This window comes from Lontra canadensis, unplaced genomic scaffold (genome assembly GCF_010015895.1).
Source record: "Lontra canadensis isolate GAN:19392208 unplaced genomic scaffold, GSC_riverotter_1.0 scaffold38, whole genome shotgun sequence".
Classification (NCBI taxonomy): Eukaryota; Metazoa; Chordata; class Mammalia; order Carnivora; family Mustelidae; genus Lontra; species Lontra canadensis.
In genome coordinates, this window is record NW_022631032.1 from 13,248,077 (window position 1) to 13,263,901 (window position 15,825).

Consider the following 15,825-nt stretch of genomic DNA (forward strand, 5'->3'; position numbering starts at 1 on the left):
GAGCATCCCTTTCACCAAAGAGTATATATGACTGGCTAAGAGGCACATGAGAAGCACATCATTAGTCAATAGAGAAATGTACATGGAAACCACAATGAGATGCCATTATGTCCCCACCAGAATGGTTAAAATTTAAAAGACTGACCACATCAGCTGTCGGTAAGGATGTGGAGCACCTGGGACTCCCACACATGGCTGGTAGGAATGCAAGGGGCTGCAGCCGCTCTGGAAAACAAATTGGTGGTCTCATAAAGTCAGATCTACACTTACCATCTTCTCCAGCAATTCCACTCCTAGGTACTTGCCCAAGAGAAATGCAAACCTATGTTTCATTCTGTGTCCACATGAAAACATGTACTCAACAGTAGCTTTATTCATAAAAGCCCAAAAAGAAAAACCAGAAAAAAAAAATGCCCATCAACTGTTGGATGGCTGAACCAGGCATGATGCATTTGTGATGGGATGGTACTTAGCAATAAAAAGGAAGGAACCTGGGCTCCTGGGTGGCTCAGTGGGTTAAGCCTCTGGCTTTGACTCAGGTCATGATCTCAGGTGCTGGGATCAAGCCCCACATCAGACTCTCTGCTTGGTGGGGAGCCTGCTCCCCCCCACCCCGCCTGCCTCTCTGCCTACTTGTGATCTCTGTCTGTCAAATAAATAAAATAAAAAATCTTTAAAAAAATTTTTAAAAAAGGAAGGAGCCAGTGATACACACCAACAATCTCAAACACATGATGCTAAGTGAAACAGGGCAAACATATGCTGTGATTCCATTTACATGAACTTCTAGAGAGCCAGAAATCAGCTCAGTGGTTGCTAGAGGCCAGAGGCAGAGGGAAGAGAAAGACAGTGAAGGGATGGGAAAGCACTGAAAATGTTCTGTATCATACTGTACAGGGGCTACAGAACCATATTCCTTTGCCAAGTCTCAAGGGATTTATACAATTAAACCTGGAGAATTTTATTATACATAAATTACAGCTCAAGAAAATTTATTTCTTTAAAAAGAATGGACCCAGGGCACCTGGGTGGCTCAGTGGGTTAAGCCTCTGCCTTCGGCTCAGGTCATGATCTCAGGGTCCTGGGATTGAGCCCCGCATCGGGCTCTCTGCTCAGTGGAGAGCCTGCTTCCCTTCCTCTCTCTCTGCCTGCTTCTCTGCCTACTTGTTGTGATCTATGTCTGTCAAATAAATAAATAAAATCTTAAAAAAAAAAAAAAAAAAGAATGGACCCAGGTGGGAATCAAGGTATGTCTTTGTTGTGAGGCGCCCTGGGTGGTGCACGGAAGTGCTGAATCACTATATCGTCCACCTGAAGCTAATATTACACTGTATGTTAACGAACCAGAATTTAAATAAAAATCTTAAAAAATTAAGATTAAAATTTAAAAATGGACCAAAAGACTCAAGAAATGATTTTCAAATCTGGGAAACTCAGGGCTGACATTCAGAAAGTACAAGCTGACACAGCCGTGCTTGTTCAGGTTCTGAAATACTTCCACCCCTACTGGTAAATCCCCACTGCCTGGGGCTTCTGGTTATACCCTTGTCTCCCAGGACCCAAAAACTAAAGGTTAATCCCAGCCAGTGGGGGTCCTCCTGGATCAGCCAAGGCAGACACCCGTTCCCAGGTCAGTGACACCCAGGGTAAAAGTTAGATGGAGAAACAGATGGTGCGAGTCAGGGCTCTAACTCAGTTGAGAGCTGGGTACTTTGCTGCCAGGCTTGTATCTTTTCGGTCATGCATTCTGAACAGGGGTGAAAACAGATCCTTGGGGGGTACAGGGGAACAAAAACACTTAGATATTACAATGGTGTAATGTCCTTCCAAAAGCCCCAGTATATAAACACATGTACAGTGTGTCTGTAGTATTAACATTTCACAGCGTCTGGAATGCTTAAGAAGAAAATGTCTGCAAAGACTCCTTAAAGCAGCAACAACAAGAATGGGGCTGAGAAACAGTGGTCTAGATGCAGATCTCCATGGAGAAAGTGACGCCACAAGGCAGAGCCCTGGCCCAGGTGCGGAATTGCCAGCTGCTAAGAGGACCTCTGCAGTGCCCCCTGCCCCAGGTCATCCGTAGTCAGGTGACGTCCTTAGGTGGATATGCGGGTATATGCGCACACTTAGGATGTGCAGGAGAGGGTGGCCACAGGAGGTCCCGTGATCCTTCTCTCTGCAGGACACCTCTTCATGGGAAAGCCAGTCTGTCACTCACTGGCCTCCTCTGAAAGCCAGGAAGCCAGCTCAACTGGCTCAGCAAACTCTCCCCGGGACCCCCCGGGGCCAACACCCAGCTAAGCCCAGGCCATCTAGGCGGCTGCAACTGGGACCGCACCTCGGTCTGCGGGGACCCACCCGAGTAGAAATCCAAGGACCGCACCCCTTTCCTCCCTGACGTCCTAGCTTTCTGGAACCTGCAATGGCAGAACTGCGTGCAGCTCCTTCAGGGTTTTCTGCCGTGTTAAATAATGAAGACAACTTCCGGAGGAGAAGAAAACCAGCCCCGTGGCTGAGTGGCCCGCTATTGTCAAGCTCAGCCGAGCCCGAGACTCCTCGGGAATGGCTGGCTTTGTAGGCTTATACATTATGACAATACCATAATTGTTCTTTCAGTCTCTTCCCGATATTTAATAACAACGTGAAGTGGGAGTCGCAAAGGTCAGCCCTAGCCCAGAATGAGCTCTGTTCTCATTGTCCTTTTCTGAATAGCGTCTTCCATTTGCCAGGCTGTTCCAGGCCCGAGAGCCCTGGCGGCGGAGGCCCGGAGCTGTTACAGAAACAGCACCACCTCCTCAGGGTGGGGTATTCTAATTTGCTAAATGGTACAGGGTCACTGTCTGTCTGTATCATCTGCATAAACACACATACACACACACACACACACACAGAAAGACACACGCACTCGAGATATTCAGGTGGGCACTTACTCTCCAGTTAAGTGAGTACTGAAATGTCCTAGGACTGCAGATGAATAGAGCAGTGTAAGTGCACTAAAAAGAACTTTCTTTAAACTGATTCTGAAAGATCACCACCTAGGTAGCAAGGGGAGGGTGGTGGTCACTCTGCAGGAGGCAGCACATGGTGGTGGGCCTGGAAGCTACAGTGCTCTGAGCTCGGGTCTGTCCCTGGAATGTTCCAGGTGTCTGCTCCTCTTTGAGGAGGTCATTTGACTTCTCTGAGCCTCAGCTGCCAGATCTGTAAAATGGACCTAACTCATGGTCCATCTGAAGAAGACAAGACTCACTCCATTGCTGAGATCTGGGATTCTCTCTCCTCCAAAGGCAGGTGTCAGAGGAGAGTTTTCAGGAGCCAACAGGTTCCTGGGGGCACTTGGGCACCAGGGTCGCCTGGAAGCCCACGTGCTCAGTTAAGGTGAGGAGGAACCGAGTTGTAATTCCGAACCTGTGTGCTGTTTTGAGTAAGCACGTTTCATGTCTGAGCAGGGTTCGGTTTCATAATTCAGACACCATAAAAGAGGGCAACGTAGCCCTGGTGGGTCCGTGTCAGAGAGCAGCTTTGTACCTCATCCTGAGGGTATGATAGTTGCTAAGGAACCATTGAGATGCAAATGAATTGGCAAATACTTAGCAGCAAGATATCAGAAAAGGGTGGGGAGGGGACGCTCTGAACAAGTTAGTCAGGTGAGTGAAAGGAAAATTACTTTCTTCTGATTGGAAAAAGAAAACTATGGGTTTTCATGCAGAGCAGAAGCATTGTGCTACTGTGTTAAAAAAAAAAAATGAGCTGTTCTTTTTCTGCTTGGCTAGGAGTAGAGGAAAGTTGGAGCCAAGAGCATGGAACTTGGAAGGGCAAATGGAGTCCTCCTCTGATGTATTCTAAGCAGATTCCTCAAGAGAGAAAGAGACAGCTAACGTATGAGGGGAGAAGTCTACAAAGGACTCTGAAGACCCGCCATCTTTATATGGGTCTCAGAGCCTTGACAGAAAGTACCCAGAACAAAATATTCTACTGATGTAAAACGGAAATTCCAGGTGAGACTAAGCCGGGATGGATAAGGCGGGGAAATGAAGAGAAATGAGCCATCCCATTGTTCCTAGGAGTTGGCATTTCTTTCATTCTTGCTCTCCACTGGGTATCCAATTCAAATGTAATGATTACCTTAAGATGTTCTGATATCTATGTCGCAAGCCAGAGAGCTACAGTGAGAGAGAGGGTCCCTCGCACCGTATTTTTTCAACTTGCCCCCAAGAGGAGCCCTTCTCCTTCAGAGCGTGGTTCAGATACCCTTGCCTTAAAATCACTTTGCCTTTAGCCAAACACGCTACTATTTGTCCCCTATTAGATGCTCAGGGATAGAGGGAACATCCTCATCAAGAAAGAAGCCATTTGCCCAGCCATCCTGAGTTGTTACTTTTCTCCATGACCTTCAGTTTCGCCATCTTTTCCCAGATCTTCCACCCAGACCACCACAGACACAGCACGCCCCCCCATCTGCCCCTCCTCCACCCACAGTCCCCATCCTTTTCTTTACTGCTTTCCATTATGTCCCATGATTCAGTTCTGCAAGAAGGTTGAATGGGTGTGGCATACTAGCACCTACCCCTGCTTCTTGTAATAGCACCCTGACTTTTTGTGGGGAGCCAGTCCTCATTTCAGGCCAGGTGTTTTGGGGGGGGTGTCTGGACCAACCATCTCCTCCCAGCTCTAGAGATGGGTAGTGCGTGCCTCAAGCCTGGCCATTGCATTATCCCAGTGACAGCCTGATTCCTGAGAGGGGCTTAGGACCAAAGGAAGGCCAAGGAGACAAAAGTTCCAGGGCTTTTGCTAGGATTTCTGGAAGTGAGCATTTCTCATTCTGTGGAAGTTTCCAGAGAATGTGAATTGGAGCTGCCAGTGGCCATAGGATGGTCTTGCAGAAGGCCTGTCTGAGGATGAAATCTAAATAAATCATTCTGTTCATTGTCCCATCAGATCCATTCTCTACCTTTCTCTGTCCTCTCCTGAGCCTCAGGAGGCTGACCTTTCTGAACCAGGCTTCCACGCCCCCTGCCTTCTTCCTGAGTTCATCCCATGGTAAGTGCTGTCAGGAAGAGAGAATGCAGAGGTGAAGGAGTTCAAGGACTACAGCATCCCTTCTCCGACCCTGCATGATCTGTGCAGCTGCTGAATTCCTCTATCTATGCCCACAGCTCCTGTCAGGGAGCCCTTTCCCACGCTATAGCTCTTGCCAGGTCCCAATAGCCTCACTCCCTTCCCTTGCCCTCCCAGCCATGGGGAGTCCTGGCTTCCCACTGTCACCAGCCCCTGGCTGCATCTCTCCCCTCAGGGAGTTCCTTAACCCTATTCATAATTCTGTAAAGAGTCTCTTCTCTAAACTCACCTCAGTCAACCCTTTGAGAGTGCAGTCTGTTTTCTGCCAAGACCCTGGCTGACACAGACACAGAGCTAAGGAATGAGAAAAGGGAGATTGAGTCATGAGACAGCCCTGGGGGCCCTAGACATTCTCATAACCAAAGTCCACTATCCAGTAATAATAAGCACCTGTCATCACCCCCTATCCTTTGCTTTCCTCCAGCTTGAGTTGAACATCTGTCTCTACAACCAAAGACATGGCCAATAAAATAGGCAAAACCCTTGATGGAGAGCTGCAGATGTCCACCTTCATGAGACAGAGAGTAAGAATAATTCAGTCTCACTTTCTCATTCCTACCCACTCCCATCTCTATCTGACACATTTCTATCCATCCCCCAGGAGCTGCACCCTGGATCTCTCTACAGTCTCTCTCTCACACATATACACAAGCACACACACGCACATACACATGCTCCTTCCCCAAATCCTTCCCACTAGAAGTATGACCTCTCATCTGGTCTCTCCTAGCACCTGACATGTAATTGTTATACCGCATCTATCAGAATCGGTCGTACGTCTTGTTATCTGCAGTCTGCATGCTCTGTCTCCCCCACCAGTCTGTTAATAGGAGGCTCCTTGAAGGAATGGCTATGTCTTCTTTACCTTCAGGTTTTCAGCTTCAAGTACAATGCTTCTCATGTAGATGGTCCATAAATGTGTTCCGCATGAGTATTCATGAAACTCACGGCTCCTACGTGAAGCTGTCAGTTCTGTCTCTTTGCTCCCACTTCTCATATCCCTCTTATAGGATGTGGGCTCTCAGGTCTGGGAGCGGCTCAGCCCTCACTTGGAGACCTGGGATGGGGCTGATCGTCCCTCAAGGCAGCCCATTCTACTTTGGTCCAGCCTGGCTGTAAAGAACACCGTAATCAAGCCAAAATCTATCTCTCGTGCCAAGTAAAGCTAAGCCTGTTTGGCAAGACCAGCCTTCACATGCTCACAGAGAGAGGCCTTCCCTTCCCCACCTTCTCCCTCATGCCAAGTCATCCAAGCCCGCACACATCACTTTCTATCCCAACACTTTGCTTATCCCTTCATAGCACTTTCCTAAAATTCTATTCTATGTCATTTGTCGTCTTCATGACTGTCCCCCCAAGAGCTGGGACACTTCCTGTTCTGGGCATGGAGCCTAGCACATAGCAGGAAGCTAAGAAATATGTGTTAGATGTTGAATGAATGACATGCCATGTCTCCTCTCCCTCCCCAGCTTCTCCCTAAGTCCTCTCCCGTCTTCTTCAAGCCATTCTTCTTCTGCTACTTCTGCCAGGGTATTTTGGTTATCAATTGTTGCGTAACAGACCAACCCAATACTTGATAGTTTTACACAATCACAACATATATCTATTTTATTTACAAATCTGTGATCTGGACAGGACTCAGGGAGGACAGCCTGTCTCTTCCCACTAGGAGTCAGCAGATAGCTGGAAGGATGGGAGTTACAACCGTCTGAAACCCCCTTGCTCTGACGTCTGGCCTTTGGTGCTGGCAGGGGGCTGGGATTTAAGCTAGGGCTGTGGCACTAGAACATCTACACGTGGCCTCTCCGTGGCACCTTGGCTTCCTCACTGTATGGTGGCTGGGTCACAAAGGCAAGCATGCCAGGAGAGAGAGAGAGAGCCAGGCAGAGGCTGGGGTCCTCTATGACCTCAGCTCCAACTTTACATTACACAGGATCACTTCTGCCCTATTCCATTCATTAGAGTGAATAAGAAGGCCAACCTATATTTCAGGAGAGAGGAGCTGGACTTCATATTTGATAAGAAGGACATCAAAAAATTTACAGAGATGTTTTAAACTGCTGCAAGAGACATGATCTCAGGTTTTCACACACTAGACACTTACTGCTGCTACCTCTGTGCCACATGCACGGGATACGGTGCCCATTAAGATAGAGCCCCACCCTTCAGAGGCTCACAGCTCTGTGGAGTACCCAGTGAAAGCAACACGCAACGGCAGACCAATGGGGAATGCGCTCCCACAGAGGGAGGTAGAGGCAGCTGTGCAGGGACAGCGAGCCACCTAATCCAGCCTGGGGCTGGAAAGAAGTCTTCCAGGCAAAGGGGACCACAGCAGGGAATTCTAAAGAATAAGCTAGGGTTCGCCAAGAAAAGCTGAGTGAGAAATCGCAACAAAGGTGGAGCAGGCAGGCACAGACCCAGAGGCACAGAGCAGCAGAAGCTCATTTTGGCCTCTGCACAGATGGACAAAAAGAAAAAGGGACAATGCTCAGGTGTGTGTACCTGTGTAGTGCATGTACACATGTGCCCAGGTAGAGCAGGGGGAAAGGAAGCAGCTGAAGATGCTGCTGCTCAGAAGGACAGGAGGAAAGAATGACCTGGACTGGGAAGGGTCTTGGATTGGTTAGGAAGATGCTGAAAAAGATCCACACACGCAGTGGCCAGGATAAACTGAAATACCAAGCTGTGATCTGACACCCAAGTTTGGTCTGATCAATGCCCAACACAGGTCCCTGGGCATCTGCCAAAACTCACTGGATTTTCTGATGAGGGTGAGGCCCTCTTCCTTGCCCCAAAAGTTATAGTCTGTGCTCCTTCATCCAGACCCTTTGGATGCATTGCCAAAGGGGCTGAAAGCATCTCTGGATGTCTCCCCCTCCTCCCTTGCCCAGTGAGGCTCCTCCTCTCTTTCTCCCCTCCTCCAATCTCACCACCCAGTTTCAGCCTCAGCTTCAATGAGAAAGCCAAGGGCAAAGGTCTTACCTTGATGTGTCAGAAAAACAGCAAGAGGGAAACAACAGAATAATTAACTGCAGGGCCGGCTGCTTCTCACAGATAAGGCATTTTCTCTGCTGCCACTGTCCGGTGGAGCTGCCTGCAATTATTCCCAGTCCTACTGCTCAGCTCTTTCCGCAGCCACAGCCCCAAGGGGGACCGGCCACAGGCCAATGAGATGAGGACACTGAGGGGCTGCTCTTCTCCCCATCCTCCCACACCTCTTTCCATGCTCAAAGCTGATGCTAAATCCCAGTGTCTTCCTACGATGTCATGCTGTCTGCACCTGGCCAGGTGGGTGGGAGCAGCCAGGATTCAAGAAGAAACATAACCCCAAGCAGGACAGGACCCACAGGACAGAAGCCGGGGAGGTCCCCAAAGGTGAGCACTCTCAGCTCTCCCTTCCCCTGGAAGCTGAGCCTGTGAAGGCAGCTCCAGGAGACCCACAGTGGCCTTGACCCCCACACCCCGCCAACACCCACCACTAAAAGCCAGGCACAGGTGCCGAACTACAACCACCTAAGCAAAAGAGCTCATCAGAACCAAGAGCCAGATGGACATACAGCAAACAAAAAACCAATAATGGCCACAGTGGGGGTCTGATTGTTGGGGAGCACACAGGAAAGACAAAGTGCTTGCAGGAAAAGGCAAACTGGAAGGAAAAAAGGATTTCTTCTGGCTGGGGGCACGCGGGGGGGGGGGGGGTTCCAGAGAGATAAGGAGAGCCTGGCCACAGAAGCCTGAATGTGGAGACCCGTAGCACTGTCTGGGAACTGTGACAGCACTTGGCAGGACAGTGAACAACTGGTGCATAATAGATGCTCCCTGAATTAATTCCTGAATAAGCAACATTAATGGAAAAGGTGCTGACCCGGGAGGCAGAGGCCTGAAGAGTTGTCCCGCTTGTTGAAACATCATTTTGAGTCTTAGCTCTTGAGTCAGTTAACTTAACCTCTCAGAGCCTTGGCTTCCTCATCTGTAAAATGGGAGAATGGATGCCTGGATATTAAGGGTATACGCAGGGACCAGCATGTGGTAAATGTTCCATGGGCAGGTGGAGTTTAGTTCAGTCCTGGTTCTAGTACCACCAGGATACAGGATTTCTGGAAAAGTTCCTTCCCTTCAAGTCCGACCCCTAGTCTCAGCTCCCCAGAGCTTCCGAGAGTCCCCAGAGGCTAGTGCTAGGCTACAGCTTGGGGCCCCTGCTCCCCTCACATGGCCCCTCCCCTCCTGGCCACCTGCCTTGCCCATTTCTCTGCTTATTATCACCTCCACTGGGGGATGGAGAAGCAGAGCAAGGAGGTTAAATTTAAATCAGTTACTTTGTCACTTGCTGTCAGGAAGCGGGAGGGGAGAGAGGAGAGCCTCTGGGCCTCAGGTGCAATCTGCAGGCAGAAATGAGTGCTGGTAATTCTCAAGAAATTTCCTGCGCGCGTCCACATTGGCCCAGTTCTGCTACAGAGAACTCCAGGGGAACCTTCCAGGAGGGGACAGCGCAGCCTCCCTAAGCAGTTGCTAATGGTGTGTCTGGGCTGCTGGGATTTCATCTGACCTGGAGGAACATTTTTACAGGTGATGTAAGGGGAAACAGGTCCTTCTTACTTGCACCCTTCTTCCCCTTTAGCAAATGGCTTGTGCTGAAGCCCTAGTCATCAGCAGGCTCTTAGAGCACGGTGAAGGGCTCCCAGACCTTCAGCTCTGGGCACTCTCTCACAGAGTTGAGGGACACTCCTTGCTGGCTGGGGAGTGACTGAGCGAGATGCCTTCTCATGGCTGTGGAAGTGAAGCCTTCTCGCTCACTAAGCTGGAGGCAAACTGACAAGCCAGTTGCACTGAGACAGCTGACAGATGCTACTACGTGGGACCAACGGGGACTGTGGTTCCAACGCTGTCTGCACCGCCCACATGGGCCTGGGCCTGCTGCTGGCTGGTGGGAGGGCCCTAGAACAGGGCCTGCTTGTGGAGGGCACCAGGCTGAGCCCCTTCTTGATGCTAGCTAAGCTCGCCCTCACTCATCTCTGATGCCCCAAAACGGGGTCCTGAGCCACGCCTGCAGAAACCCCACCAGCCTATGAGGAGTCCCACCCCACCCACAATTACCCAGGGGGTCACCATGCCCCAGACAGTTCTAGAGTTGTCTACTCCCCTGCTTCTAACACAGCTTCTACCCCAGGGTTTGCCCCCGACCCCCAGCCCCAGCTATCTCCTCTCCCATAATGACCCCTCCTCTAGTCTGAGTCAACAACGAGAAGACTGAGGCACAAGGAGAGAAGAGAGCTAACCTTGTGTCTGGCTGCTCCCTGTGGCTTAGGTCAGGTGGAAAGCAGTTTTCCATTAGCAAAGAACCAACGCCAACCCCCCCCACCCCCGTGCCCCCCATGCCTCCAGGCCTCCCTGGCAAGTGTGTTCCCCGTTTCTCTAATCCTCAGAGGAGCGATCAACAAAACCAGCGAGGCAGCTCAGGCATCAGGTGTCAGAGGTCTTTGGTGGAGCAGGTGGCCCTGATCAGGCCAGTCAATGCTCCCTCTCCAAGCACAAACACCCTCTGACCAAGAGCCCCAACTGTTGCTGAAATTGAAGTGGAAGCCACAGAAGGAGCTGAGGAATTTCTCATGTACTATTTTGCTTTTAAATATGAAATCTCTCCCAGGGTGTTACTTTATTACTATAGTAATTTCCTCAGAAGTGCAGGCGTCCAATGCTCTATTTCCCCACCACCTTTGGAGACATGGAAATCTGATAGAAATATTCAGGTTGCTTAAGTAGCTAGTGCAGAAGAGGGAGACATAAAGGGAGCTCTTCCAAGGAATGCAGACTCCTGAAATCCAGGTGGAGGGATGTGCTCTAGGCTGTCAAGTGGAGACAGGTAAGAGTACCGTGTTCCCCGTCCACCACTCCGGGATGCATGGGGTGCCCAGGCCCATCTCCTCTGGGGCCACTTGCCTGTAGTCATTTCTTCCTTGGGAGAGCTGGCCAGGGCAGGGAGAGGAGGAACGACACTCTAGTCCTTCTACTAGATTCCTGATCAGAAGGCATGAGGTGGTGCAGGTCTCCAACAGTGTGTTGTGTGTGTGTGTGTGTGTGTGTGTGTGCGCGCGCGCATGTGTGTAGGGCGGGAGTAAGGGTAGGAGGTGGGAAAAAGGGGCAGGAAGGGAGCTACATGGAGACTGGTGTTCTAGTTGAAGCACTAAGATGATCTCAACACTCATTCTTCTCTCATGATCACCCAAACATGAAGTGCCCAGTAATCAATGAAGTACCCAATGGCCAATGGCTGATGCGCAGCTGGAATTCTTCCTGTCCCCGGCTGGATCTGAACTTTTCTTCATGCAAAACACACAGATGTGGTATAAGAAGGTGGATGGTTATGAACATAAGACTCCAGAACCTGGCCACCCAGATTCAAATGCACAGCCACTTAACTAGCAGCATGACCCTAGCAAATGACTTAGCTACCCTGTACCTCAGTCTTCTCATCTGAAAAATGGGAGTAGGGTTGATAACAACACCTACCTGATACAGTTGTTGTACCAATTAAGTGAATTAGCTTATGTCAAGCACCTAGAACAACACCTAGTATAAAGCGTTGGCTATTATCAGCAATTCCCAAATATACTGGTGCCAGGCTGCTTGCCTCTGAATCACTGGAGCCCTTGGTTAAAAATGCAGATGTCCAGGCTGTTCTGATGCAGCAAGTGCAAAAGGGAGCCAGACTACCCAGGATTTCTGACCACAGGCTAGCTGAGAACCTCCCCCTGAGCAGCGGGGGGTTTCCAAGAAGCACCTACATCAGGATCTTCAGGGAGACCAGAAGCCGATTTTCAGAGTCCCTCCAGACCTGAACTTTCGAGGTGAGCACCCAGGAGCCTATAGCAAATTGCCTAGTTGCCACGAGGCTTCCTGAAGCTTGCCCAAGATGATCCTCCCCTCTTCTGGCTTTTAAAATTGCTTCCACCCTTTGCTCATGTGGGCACACACTTTGCTCCTGAATCTGAGTGTTAGTAGAACCTCTTAGAGACTAGCTATACATGATACAGTTGATGGTTTTGATTCAATAATAAAAAAGTGTCTTTGACTTTAACAGCACCTTAATTTTAAACAAGTATGGGTATATCCTCACAACCTATATGACCTGTCCAACTTCTAAGGTTGGAACAGGTAAGCACCACAACCCACTGTACGGAGAAAGACACTCGGCCAGGGGACTAGGAGATTTCCCCAAACCATAGAATAGGGAGATGAAAATTCTGGGTGGAGGCTCCTGCACAATCCAGCCATCTGTCTCCACCTCACGTGGACCTCAGCCCCATCCTCATAGCCAGACCCCATTCCCAACCCTGCACCTCCTTCTACTACCCCAAGTCCACAAAATTCAGTCAACCAACTAGAGAATAGGTAGTGTCTGGTAAATAGGACCCAGAGGAAAGGGTCATAGCACTGTCCTGAGCTTCCTGGCACCACCCTTCCTCTTAGGTCCAATCTGTTTTATCAAAGATTCCTTCTAGATGGGTAAAATTATAAAGGATGCCATATCACGTCTCTGCCTCATGGGCTTTTCCCAAAGCACAGCTTAGTAAATAGGATCCGTACTGGTGAGGGGCCAGGGCAGGGGCTCTGAGAGTTAGATCTGGGTCTGCACAAGTCAACAGAAGGCTGCAGAGACTGGGGCAGGGTACTCTGGGGCCCAGCAGACCTTCCTCACGCTCCTGGGTACCACAGGTGGCAACTTTGCTCTGTCGACCCAGAAGGTTCGAGCTGGGGCTGGGTCCCACCTCCACAGCTATTTGCCCTGCCAAGAATTTTCTCAAGCAATTACCCAGAGCTGTATTGCCCTATCTCACCAGCATTCCCTTCACCGGCTTGAGGGGTCCCTCCGCAAACACTGAGTAATAGCCACCTTTCCATGATGCACAGAAAATAAAATCACCTAATAGGATTTCTTCAAATTTACTTTTCTCTCCCAGACATTTTTTTAAATCTTTGGCGCCTGCTACCGCTGGTAGGCTCAGGCACACTTGCGGATGCCTACAACAGATGCACACACAGCAAAGAAATAGTCGCATAAAATGCAGAAACGGCCAATCAGTGCCTACCCAGCAGCCTGTGGCAGACACACGGGCTGAGGTTGGGGGTTTTTCACCACGAACTTGTAATGGAGATTTAAGCCTGTATGGTGTAACTCAGTGCCATTGCATTTTAAGGTGGGGTATGCCACAAAGAGGCACAGTAACTGAGGCTTGTATCTATGCATCAGCAAGCTCTCCTGTGAACCCAGTATTTGTCAAACCCCAAGAAATCTACCACCACATCAAATGCACCAGGGTGTTCAAGGATGGCAAGCCCAGGGCTTCACTCCCGGCCACACCTAAGCACAGGTCTCCTGGGGGTGCTCTGGCCAGCCAGTGTCCTGACACTGAGGCCACCTGCAGGTACATGGTCATTCGTGGATGCCAGGGGTGGGGCTGGGAGGATGCTATAAGCTTTCAGTGATGCCGGAAGGCTGCCACCCAGAAAGGCCAACACGCTTAGTCCACTATGAGGGCGGGGTGTCTGCCGCCAGCCCCACATGTCCCATGGCTGCAGAAACACCTCCAAAGAAGCCCAGGCCTCCAGACCCTGTTTGGAAGAGCACAGGCCAGACGGAAGCTCAGAGAATGCAGATGGTGGCCTTCCCTCATAGACCTCACCAGCCCATTCTGAGCAAGCTCCCAGACCCAGTGTGAAAAGACATTGGCTCATCTGGAGACTTACAGGCCTGGCTCTGTGTCCAGAAGGCCAGATATCAGCATCCCTGCCTCCCAAACTGCCCCATTCTCCCCTGAAAACAAACCTTAAAAACCCCAGAGAGCCTTCTCCCTGCAATGGCCCCTCTCCCCACAAGCCCAAGCCACTGGCTGGAAATGGGGAAGGGGAGGGGAGGGGAGGAAATGGGTGCTCATTTTCAGTGCGGGTTTCTCACACCCCATGTCAACTAGACCCTTCCTTCCTTCCGCCCAGGCAGAGATTCTCATAGGGGCCTGCCTGTCTGGCCAAGGGTCCCCAGCTGGCTCACAGCTTCCACTGTCCCTTTGTTCCTGCCCTGGCCAGTGCTGAGGACCTGCCTGGTCTTAGAGCTGCCGTCCCTGGGCCACAAGGCCCTAGAGCAATTCCACCAGATCCCCCACCACCTAAGGGAAAGAAGATGGACTCGTTAAGGGGCCAAAGGCGCAAAGAGAGGCGCCCCTGGCCACAGCAGAGTTTGGGAGGATCTGCTGTCTGTGTAGGCAGCTCATTGATCCACTTTTCTGATAATTATTCCTCACTCATCACAAACCAAATGACGCTGGCCCCAGCCCAGCCAGGCAGGCGGGAAGGCGGCTCCGTGTGTGAAGAGGAGAAAATGAACCTGCCTGTGTTCGCTGGAGGAGAGATGGGAGTGAATGGTGTGTACTATCCCTGCGCACTGAGCAGGGACGATGGGGCTGCTTTAATATTCTGCTGAATGTGGCGTTTCTTTTAACCCTTGCTGGAGACATTTCCAGCCCAGAGACTCAGGCTCCTCTTGCCAGGTTACTGGCAAAGTTTCTGGGGCTGTGCGGAGAGAAGCGACACAAATCCCACAGCGTGAGCCACTCCAGGCGACCTAGTGACAGGGCCCACATACAGGGTTGGGTGTGCCGGCACAAGGGCACCCTCCCTCGGGCAGCTCCAGCCCAGCACACACGTAGAGCTAACCAAGAAGAGGTCTAGGAAGGAAACTGCCGGCATCCAGACGCCTGGTGTGTTGCCACACACTTGCTCTCCAGTTTTGCTCACACGCACGTGCCCTCCTTCATCGATGGAGACCCAGTGCCAAGACCAGGTTCCCAAAGTGGGCACCCTCTGCTTTCAGCCCCAGGCCCAGCGGCCGGTAGGACATGCCGTCCCAGCACGACCAAGTCCAGCCTTGCCTGGCCCGTTGCTCATGCTCGCTCACCAAGGTTGTCCTGTCTGCTTTGGAAGTGTACAGCGCTGTGCTCGTCCCATCTCACCTGCTCCCGCCCTTGCCCCTACGGAAGTCAAACCCGACCGGCCAGCTCTGCTCTGGGGTGTCTGTCTCCCGCGCTCCACCCCGCTCTCGTCCCCGCACGTCCCCAAATGCAACCCCCTCCGCACAAAGACCAGCGGCCAGGAAGGGCAGCGGGAGGGTAGACAAAAAAACAAAAACAAAAACAAAAAACAAAAACAAAAAAACCAAAAACATGTTCAGAAAAGCAAGTGAGAGCTTTCTAGGCGTTCATCGTCGCACCCCGGGGCCGTCACCAGAACGAACGCTGGACGGATTGGTCTTCCCTGCACCGGGAAGGAATCAGCCCCGCCCCGAGATCCCGAATGCCCCAGTTTGGCTGGAGAAGGGCAGCTCTTTCCGTAGGGGTCAGGGGCGCTGGACCACGGTATCCGCGGTGGGGGCGTTTCCCCCGGACAACCGGTAACAGCTTGGCGAGGGACCGGGCAGCCTGGCCGAACGAGCCTCTAGTTGGCAACGCGGCGCGGGCGCCGGGTCCCTCGGTGGAGTTTCAGCCCTCCCGCTCCCGAAAAGCGCTGCTGCCAGCCCGGCCGCGGCGGCTCACCGCCCCCGACAGTTGCTTCCACCTCGACAACTCCGCTCGGCTCCCTGGCCGAGCCGCGTTCGCAAGAGGGGTTGCAGCCCTCGCTCGGCGGCGGGGAGCGGGGGCGGGGGAGGCGCGGGGGGCGGGG

General features: G+C 51.4%; 1 protein-coding gene across 1 annotated transcript in view; it reads right to left on the reverse strand.

The window, feature by feature from the left end:
* EPHB1 (EPH receptor B1) overlaps nt 1-15,825 on the reverse strand; it is a 416,986-nt gene that overhangs the window by 399,822 nt on the left and 1,339 nt on the right. The gene's annotated exons all lie outside the window — the stretch shown is intronic.